Raw genomic sequence first — 10,013 nt, 5'->3', positions numbered from 1 at the left:
ACCCCACCAGCAGCGTTTGATTTACACGTCCTGGGCACACATAGTGCACTGTACTAGGATCTGACAAGTAAATCAACTAACCCAATCATGGAGTTACTAATCAATCCATCAATTTAACATAGGGAACACTTTCACTGTGGCACTGAATAGCAGTGGTACAGTTCCCAAACCATCTAACCAGCAAAACAGATCAAAAACAGAGGAGGCAATCAGTAAAAAATGCAAGGGAGACTCACGCCAATGATACCAGGACTAACAATCCCCAAATATTTTTCTTAGGCGTACTTTGCCTCAGCAGGGTTGGCAACAAGAGGGGTGGCTATTTATTTTGGCCAAGGGATCGATTGGGAGATTTCGCAAGTTCTGAGAGACCCTCATGGTAGGTGGATTTAGATGGTTGACGGGGTGAATGGGATCCCCCTATAACATTTGTAATTACTATGCCCCAATAAAAGATAATTTCAAAGAAATTATGAAGATTAATGAGAGGGGCAGTAGGCCCAATAATATTAGGAACTTTAATTTTATTCAAGATTTGAAAAGGGATACTTCCAATTAAAAAAAAATGTAAAACCCATGACTACAAGAGTATTGAATTTCATGAAACAGGATTTTCAAATAATCGATTCATGGCGAAGGTCCACCCAGAGGTTTTACAATTCACCTGCCATTCTTGTCAATTCCAGTCAGCCTTGTGTATTGATTTTTTTCTCATTTCTCGTTATAATAATTGTTTAAATGCAGAAATTAGGGATAATTCTTTCTCAGATCATTCTCTAGTCAAAATGGGAATCGAAATAGAGGCAAAGAGGAGGCGAAAGTTCAGGTGGAGGATGGACTGCCTCCTCCTTTCAAACACTCAATCGGTTGAGAATACAAAGAAATGGACAACAAGATTTTTTCAGGAGAATAAGGGTGCAGGAGCACTGTTTTCAGTTTGGGGAGCCTTTAAGGCTACAATTCTGGAGCAGATGTTGGATTTTACAGCTGCACAGTCCAAAATTAGAAGAGCCCTCATAACAGAATTACAACAGACAGTGGATCTAGCCTTAACACTGAGAAATAGTAGCCTGCGGCAACATTCTGTCACTAAGCAGCATTTAACCAAAGCTAAGCAGAAGCTAAGGGAATTGTATATGCTTGAAGAGATCAGTAGTTCAAGAGCATTCCAGCAGTGTGCTTACGAGGAAAGTGAGATGGTGAGGAAACTACTGGCTTGATCAATCAGAGTTAAACAGGAGCCTGAGGTAATATCAGAACTCGAGGAACCAGGGACCGGGCTTTTGGTCGCTGAGAAGGAAAAGATTGGCAAATTAATTGTTGTAGGGTCACAGGAGGACAGTCAGTCATTAGGATTGACAGAACTCAAACCAGAATTCAGAGGGTTCCGTGAATTCTGCAGCTGGGGGTCTGAATGTGAAGGAAAGTTCCCATGTTGGTTATCTATAGTTGTTAACTGCATACATGAGTGGCCAAGAATTGTAGGACTCTCCAATACACACCCAGTTTCAGACTCCCCAACAGCTAACCAAGAAATGCCCCTATTCCTAGAGGATACCCTACCAATTGTTTGGGTCCTAATAGGGTTAGAATTGAAGGCAGAACAATTCTCGCCTACAGTTATAGGTGGTCGCTCCACTGTAGTCATTCTGGCACTAAGAAAGTCCCTGTTATGGTTGTAGCAGACTGGGATCGCTGAGGAAAAACTAAAACTAAGAGGAGGTGTTGAGTAGTATCTTACTTATCTAGTGTGGGTTTTTTGGGCAAAACTTTCTAATTCAATAAAGTCTGTCTGTTATTCGAAAAGTAACTGGCACTGCTCACCACAATTTATAAAAGTACACAAGAGTTTATAAAAATACACAAAAATTTATTATTAGCCTCCCTTCTGGGTCACATTCTAAAACAGAATTCAAACATTTAAAATACCACCTCAAGTGGCAACATAATAAAAAGGGATATAATCAAAAATATACAGTCAAAGTTAAAAAAGGTCAACACCTCCTCTTAGTTTTAGTTTTTGCTCAGCGACCCCAGTCTGCTACAACCATAACAGGGACTTTCTTTGTGACTGAATATCCCCTTCCCTGATATATATGACAGGGGAACCCTCCACGTTTTTTAGGGTAATTCTGGCACTAGCCATGCTCCTAGTAGCCATACTCTAACTAAGGGAAGTTACTTTGTTGATTTTTTCTTCCAAACGCTCCAGTTTCTCATTTAGTGGTAAAACCATATCTTTGACAATGTCAACAAAGTTACGTAGGGAAGGTGCCCAAAGGGAGTCATCAATAGGGGCAGAGTGATCGCCAACCCTAGTACAAGTTGGTGCAGTCAGTACAATAGAGCTTGGACTTGCAGACACCACCCTCTTAGACTTTCCAATGTGTTTGGTTACTGGTGACCAGACCAGAAAAGCCAGGGCTGGGCTGGAGGGGGAGCTATAGGCTGCTCCGGTGGGGTGCAACTGACCTGGACCTCCTGGTGACCACACAGCCAACTTATTAATATTGCCCCACGCTAATCAGGCCCCCCTTGTTTTCCATATGGCCACTTTACCCACTCTTCCCAGCCATACCCAGGGATAGGTGAAGTTCAGCCAGATCAATCTCTTTAGAGATAACTCCCACAGATTGTGCTAAAAAAGAATCAATTCTGGTGCCTTTGGATCTACAACGTCTTCGGTACCTCCAGATTTGAGTTTCCCCATTATGTCAGAAAAGTCCACAAAAAGATTCGCTTAATTCCCTTGGTTAACAGTACAGACAAATAATTCACTAAATTCCTTTGGTTAAAGGGCTACATTCCATACTAGTCATTGGCCATTTAGTTTCACTTACTTCCGGAAAGGGTGTAAGATGAATGGTCCAACTGGATACAACAGAGGAGAACAACCATACCAGGGTGGTTATTGGGCACTAGAGGCCAAGAGGGAAGGCCCAGGCCAGCATCTTCCTGCCACGGATTGGCACAGACAGGCCTGCTCTTGGCCTGGTCTTCCCCAGGGCCCATGCTCACATGCGTACCACGCTGTATGACTCTTATCAAGCTTTAGAGCACTTTCGTGGTTGTGAGGCAGGCTGGGGCACGTAGTCCCACCGCAGCTAGGTAGATTTCAAGAAGAATGTCAACGCCGGAAGGAAACAGCAGGCAACCCAAGCTGCGGGACACTTATCATGCTTTAGAGCACTCTCGCAGGTGGGAGGCAGACTGGGGGACATAGTCCCTCCCCAGTCTGGTAGATTTCAAGAACAAAAGTTATTGTGGGAAGGGAATAGGAGGCAACCCATGCTGAGGGACTCCCATTGGGCTTCAGAGCACTCTCGCAGCTGTGAGGCGGGCTGGGAGACGTAGTCCCACCCCAGCCAGATAGATTTCAAGAACAAAGGTCAGTGTGAACAGGGAACAGCAAACAATTTCAATTTCAAATGAGACAGATAATGGAACACAATTTAAGAATGACATCATGAAGATTTTATATACTGTGTTAGGCATTCACCAGGAGTTCCATTATAGTTATCATCCAGAAGCATCAGGCATTATAAAGAGGTCCAACTGTGTTTCAAAAGGCAAGCTGGAAAAGGTATGTTCTTCCACTTCTCTGTAATGGCCATATGATCTTCGCTTGGCATTACTAAGCATGGGAAGACAGAGTTGAGTTCCCATTAAGCATTGATGTGAAGGGTCATGAGGATTCCTAGAATACTGTCTGTGGCTCTTAGGATTATTAGTCGTGATTTGAAACTGGGTTACTGCAAATGCCTAGCTTAAACAATATGCTCTAACTCTCACCACGGGCAAATTGATATGCCTCCCACAAGCATAGAGTTATGTCATGATGTGCAGCCAGGCAAATGGATCCTTATCAAAAAGCATATGTGAAAATCCTGTCTTGCCTCAAGGTAGAAGGGCCCAACTAGGTGATTTTGGTGACTAATGTCTATGAAGTGTGGAGATTTACTATATTGAAGACACACATGTCACACTAAGAAAGTGTGTGCTGATAATGAAGAAACAGTAAGACAAACTCTGAAAGTAAAAATCAAGTTTGATACAATGATTAAGTTTGATGCAAAACCAAGATCAAAATTAAGTAACTGAAACTCAAGAAACTTGCGCAGATCAAGCGCATGAAGTGGATGGAAACTTGATTTAATCTGATCTAGCTAAAAGTGTGTGTGAGAGAAGCAGAGTGCTGCAAAGCATATTGTAGAAAAGTGGTATAAAATCAACTAAAGACGTAAAAGAGAGTGCTGAGAAATAATTTAAGCTGAGCACAAGTGAATCATCATCTGAGTAGTTTATAACATGTGGTGAAACAAGAACAACAAGAGACAGAGTGACAAAGAAGAAGTACCCAACTTCTGAATATGCATATCTGTCAAAGATTGTACTAGATGAAAGAGACATTGATTTAAAAGATCTTTTAACATTTTTGCTTTTGAAAGGTCTAGACTACTTTAAACTTACTTTTGATTACTTTCTCCTTTACTATTTTGACTTTTAAACACTGACTTCAATTTTGAAAGACAATTTGAAAACAAGAATAAAAAGAAGAAAATGTCTTTCAGAAAAGGGAAAGTTTGCATGGCTTTCAAAATAATGTAGGTAATTCTAATTTTGGCTCTAATTATTTGTATGCTAGTTTATATATATCCTCCTGTTGGGTATCTCTCAAAAACTACTAAAAGGTCAATATTTTTTAATACAACTACGACTCATAGAATAGAACATACAAATAGTGATGTTGAAGAATTTGAAGAAAATTCATATAAAATAGCTGATGAATTATAGAGATATAATGCATTTGTCTGATTTTTATACTTCTACTCACTTACCTAATACAGTTTCTGAAGGTATGACTTATATGCAGTTAACTCTTTCTTATAGTTTATCATGTGCATTCTATTACTCTACTATCAACAACAGTATTATTTAGAATTTAATGTAGAATATGTTCTTATAACAAATTTGATAGCTGTTATTTCAAATATTCAAAGCAACTGAACAATGTAAAGGATTATGTAATGTTTCAGAGTTCAAACATTTGAAGAGTTAACATATAAAATGTATGCAGATTGAATGATGTACCAAGAGATTTTATTAGGAAATATAACAGGAAAAGATAAGCTTAGAAATTCTTTACAAAGTAGATTTATTTCAAGAGAAGAGATTGATTAAAAATTCACAAGTACATCCTACCCTTAGAGTTCGGATAGAGAAGGAAGTAACCCCGAGATTCATCAAAGTCCCCTTTTGCGAGTCCTTAATAGCGATTATTAAGGAATCGCTATTAAAGACTCGCAAAACGGGATTCATGTAGAAATCGCAAAAATTATAGCGATTTCTACTGCCTCCTTATTTGCGATTCGCAAATTGCTAATCGCAAATAAGGAATGGCTTCCCCATTCATTCCTAGGCCCATAGGAACGAATGGGGAGTCATTCCTTATTTGCGATTCGCAATTAGCGAATCGCAAATAAGGATGCGATTTCAAGGGTGCCAGGCACTCAGATTCATCATTGTCCTCTTTTGTGAGTCCTTAATAGCGATTATTAAGGAATTGCTATTAAAGACTCGCAAAACGGGATTCATGTTGAAATCGCAATATTATTTTCGATTTCTACAGCTTCCTTATTTGCAATTAGTAAATTGCTAATCGCAATAATAACGAATGACTCCCCATTCATTCCTATGGGTCATGCTCCCACCTCCCAGCTGTACCACCTTCCCCAACCCCTACTTAATGGCAGCCGCTGCACGATAGGGTGAGCAAGACCTCTGACCTCTTGGTCAGGAAACTGCTCTCCACTCATGCAGCTTCGTCGTGAGTGCCTTTGCACCGCAGGCCACCTCCCGTGCCCGCCACACAGCGGATGCGTGCAGTAGGTGTGCCACTGGAGCACCAAATGGGCGCCAAAGGTAAGCCCATCTGCGCCCGTCCATGACCCGACTGCAAGCTGCGCCAGGGACCCTGATCCTCCGACCCACCAGCTCTACAGCTCCTCAGGTATCTACACACTCAAAACCGGCAAGAACAACAACTGCAAGCATTCTTCACCTATTGACACCCACAAACCCTTCACCTGCTGCCACTGTCACCACTCCTTCCCTTTTGCAGAGACCCAGGACCCACCTCAACCATCCCGCCACAACACCACAACACCCAAACCCCTGCAGTGCATCCCCCTTAATTTCTGCTAACTCGACAGACACACTGCGGAAATCTGGGACCTCCTCGACAGCACCACCCTTGATGTCGCCTTCTTCACAGAAACCTGGATGAAAGCTGCCTTGGGACCAGACATTGAGAGTGCGATTCCCAAAAGTAAGAAGATTACCCGGAAAGACCGCCCCAACCACCCCAGCGGAGGCATTGCTATCATCCACAAATCCAACCTCCGACTGAGCAGTAAGCACCCAGACCCAATGGAGCACCTTCACTTCAAGATACTGACCAACTCGAAAACGACCCTCTGAGGCACTCTCAACTACAGACCCCCGGGAACCCACACACCTTTCTCTGACTCCATCATTAACATCATCACCTCGCAAGCCGCCATCACCTCCACCAACTACACCCTCCTGGGAGACTTCAAGTTCCACCTCGAAAACCTCCAAGATCCCAACTTCACCTCCCTCCTGGACAACGTCCTCAACAGCAGACTCAAACAGATCAGACCAGAACCCACACAGTCAGCAGGACACATCCTCGACCCCATCTTCACAGCAGGAAACTCCATCACCTTCAGCCACCCCTCCGAACTCCCATGGATGGACCACCGCTGCAACCACTTCACCTTCAAAACAACCATCACCCAAAAACGTCCACACCAGTTCCAGCCCAGGAATTGGAATAAGATCTACAATGACCACCACGGATGATGACCCAAACACCACCACCCGAACCCTGCACAATTTGATCTCTGAATGTGCCAACACCATCGCCCCCCTCAAAGAGAACTACCAACCCACATGCCAAGAGAGCCAGCTGGTTCTCCACTGATCTCTGAGAATCCAGACGAACCTGCAGGCACCTCAAAAAAATATGGAGGTTCTCCGAAACTACAGCAGGCCTTGCCAACTTCAAAGCAGCCACCACCACCCACCACAAGCTTACCAGATACACAAGGAAGAAAGTGCTCCAGTGCAGAATCTCCACTCAAGCACATAACAGCAAAGTACTTTTTGACATCATCAAAGAGTTCACCTAACCCAGCAGTGAGACAACTGAAATCCCCCTTGCACGACCTTTGCAACAGACTCAGCGCCTTCTTCCATCACAAAATCAAGACCATCTATGACAACTTCGATGACAACCTACAGGCAGAACCTACACACAGCATTCCCTACACCATGCAGCCTACACTTGACAGCTGGACTACCGTCTCCATTGAAGATACCCTGAAGACCATGAAGTCAACTCACTCCGAGGACCCATGCCTCCACCACATAATCACCCCAAACTTCAATGAATCATCTTTCATTCCTTCAAAACCGCCTCCGTTCCTGATGACTAGAAACACGCTGAGATCAACCCTCTCCTGATAAAAATCTTGGTGGATCCCACCAACCTCAAAAACTTCAGACCGATCTCCTTACTCTCATACCCAGCGAAAGTCATCCAAAAAGCCATCAACAGTCAGCTTGTCTCCTTCATAGAAGAAAACAACATTCTCAACACCTCCCAATCTGGCTTCAAGAAAATCCACAGCACCGAAACTGCCCTTCTCACTGCGGCAGATGACATCCACTCCTTACTTGACAGAGGAGAGATGTGGCCCTCATCCTCCTGGACCTCTCCGCAGCCTTTGACACAGTCTGTCACCACACTCTATCCCGCACACTGATGATGCAGGAATCCGGAACAAGGCCCTCGACCGGATCCTCTCATTCCTATCTGGCAGAAAGCAGCAGGTCAGACACCCACCCTTCCTCTCAGATCCCACACCAACCACCTGCAGAGTTGCCCAAGGTTCCTCCATCAGTCCCACCCTGTTCAATGTCTACATGGCCCCACTCTCACCCATCGTCAGATCCCATGGGCTCAACATTGTATGCTTTGCAGACAACACCCAACTCATCCTCTCCTTTTCTAAGGAACCCAACATCTCCAAACACAACTTCCAAGATTGAATGGTAGCAGTCTCCGGGTCCAGTAGAACAGCAGCCTACAACTAAACATGGAAAAGACCGAAGTACTCATCAGGGGCACACACCCGAACACCTGGAATGACGCCTGGTGGCCCTCCGCCCATCGAGAACCCACCCATCCCCATAGACCATGCACGCAACTCTGAATCATCCTAGACTCCAAACTCATAATGGACAGCCATATCAACGCTGTCTTTTCCTCCTGTTTCGACACCCTCTGACTCCTAGAAAAGACCTTCAATTGGATTTCCCTTCTCCACAGAAAAACTGTCACCCATGCCCTCATCAGCAGCAGACTGATCTAGGGCAACGCACTACATGCCAGAATCAACAAGAGCCTCACCTGCAAACTTCCAAAATTTCCAAAATGCCTCCGCCAGACTAGTCCTCAACCTACCGCTCCAATGCCACATCACCCAACACCTGCAGACACTACATTGGCCCACCGTCGAGAAGAGAATCACCTTCAAGCTGCTCAACCACTCCCACAAAGATTATCACAGCACAGGATCGGCCTACCTGAACCACGCCTCTAGTTCCACACTCTCCAATTATCACTCTGCCTAGACCAGCTCTCCATTGCCACAGTGCCACGCATCAAGAAGACCAGAATGGGAGGTTGTTCCTTCTTCTTCTTTGTGGCCAAGCCATGGTACACCCTCCCTCTCCACCTGACTCTTCAATGGATCACCGTGAACTTCCAGGAGCTGCGCTTCCGCCCCCCCCAGCACCTAGAGACCCTCTTGGGTGAGTGATAGCGCTACACAAACCCATTGATTGAGTGATTGAAAAACAGAATATAGAAGTTTGCTTTCAGTATCTAAGTTAATATATTTAAATGTGATATATTCCTAAAACATATTATCCATGTGTCTGAAATAACCTTCATCAGACTTACTTTCATAATTAGATTATATTCTTCAGCAACACTTTTCAATGTGTCAGAGACAGTCTCTAAAAGAAGGCATGTACAAAATGTGTCCTAACAAAGAACTATAATGCTCTGTGGGCCCAGAATTTTCCACACTACTACTTCTTCCTACTGCACTTGCTACCAATTGCTTGTTTGTAAATATGATATACTTTATGTTCTAAATTCTAAATTGTTGAAAAGCAAATGTTATAAATCTTCTAAGCACTTGGCGCAACTTCTTGGCCCATACATTCGTAGAGTTTTTGGCTCAGTATCCATACATTCTTAAGGAATAAAGATTCCCATCATGAGCAAGCATACTTCATTTTAGTGTAACATTTCACCTTCAACCACATATCTGTGGGTGGACAGTGCATTGCAATACAGAGACAAGTTCAGAATAACCAAGTTGTTTTTTCTCTACTCTTTAGACTTGAGTATAAGCCACTCAGAAACACTTTTGAAATATTTCTGAATTCTGAGTGTAAGAAATTGTGTTACTGGTTGGGAGGGTGAAACTCTTCTCAAGCTGGAACCACAATCCTTGACAGGGTGAGGCACAAGCAAACCCCAAAATAACCTGTACCCAACCTTCTGATAGCTTGGAACGGAGCCGTCATGCTTAACTTATAGGCAATGTGTAAAGTATAAATATACACATCAATTAAAAAATAGAGTGCATTTTATTAAATGAATTAAGACAAAAATTACCAAAATCCAATCATTTGAAATGGGGATGTGCAATTTTTAAGAATGTTGCTGAGGTCCCTCGTCGAGGATATGTTTTGCAGGCTGGTTGGAGATTCGTCATGCAGCGTCGGTTCCGAGGAGGTGCAAAGCTGCAATGAGAGGTCCTGGGTCATCGAGGAGGCTGTCGACAAGGTGGCTAGCGATAAGTCCTGCATTGAGGATGGGTCGTACTCTGGCTGGTTAGGAAGAAGCTGTG

The sequence above is a fragment of the Lissotriton helveticus genome, chromosome 3_1 (genome assembly GCF_964261635.1).
Source record: "Lissotriton helveticus chromosome 3_1, aLisHel1.1, whole genome shotgun sequence".
Lineage (NCBI taxonomy): Eukaryota > Metazoa > Chordata > Amphibia > Caudata > Salamandridae > Lissotriton > Lissotriton helveticus.
The sequence above is the reverse complement of the archived record's forward strand: the minus strand, read 5'-3'. Positions refer to the sequence as shown.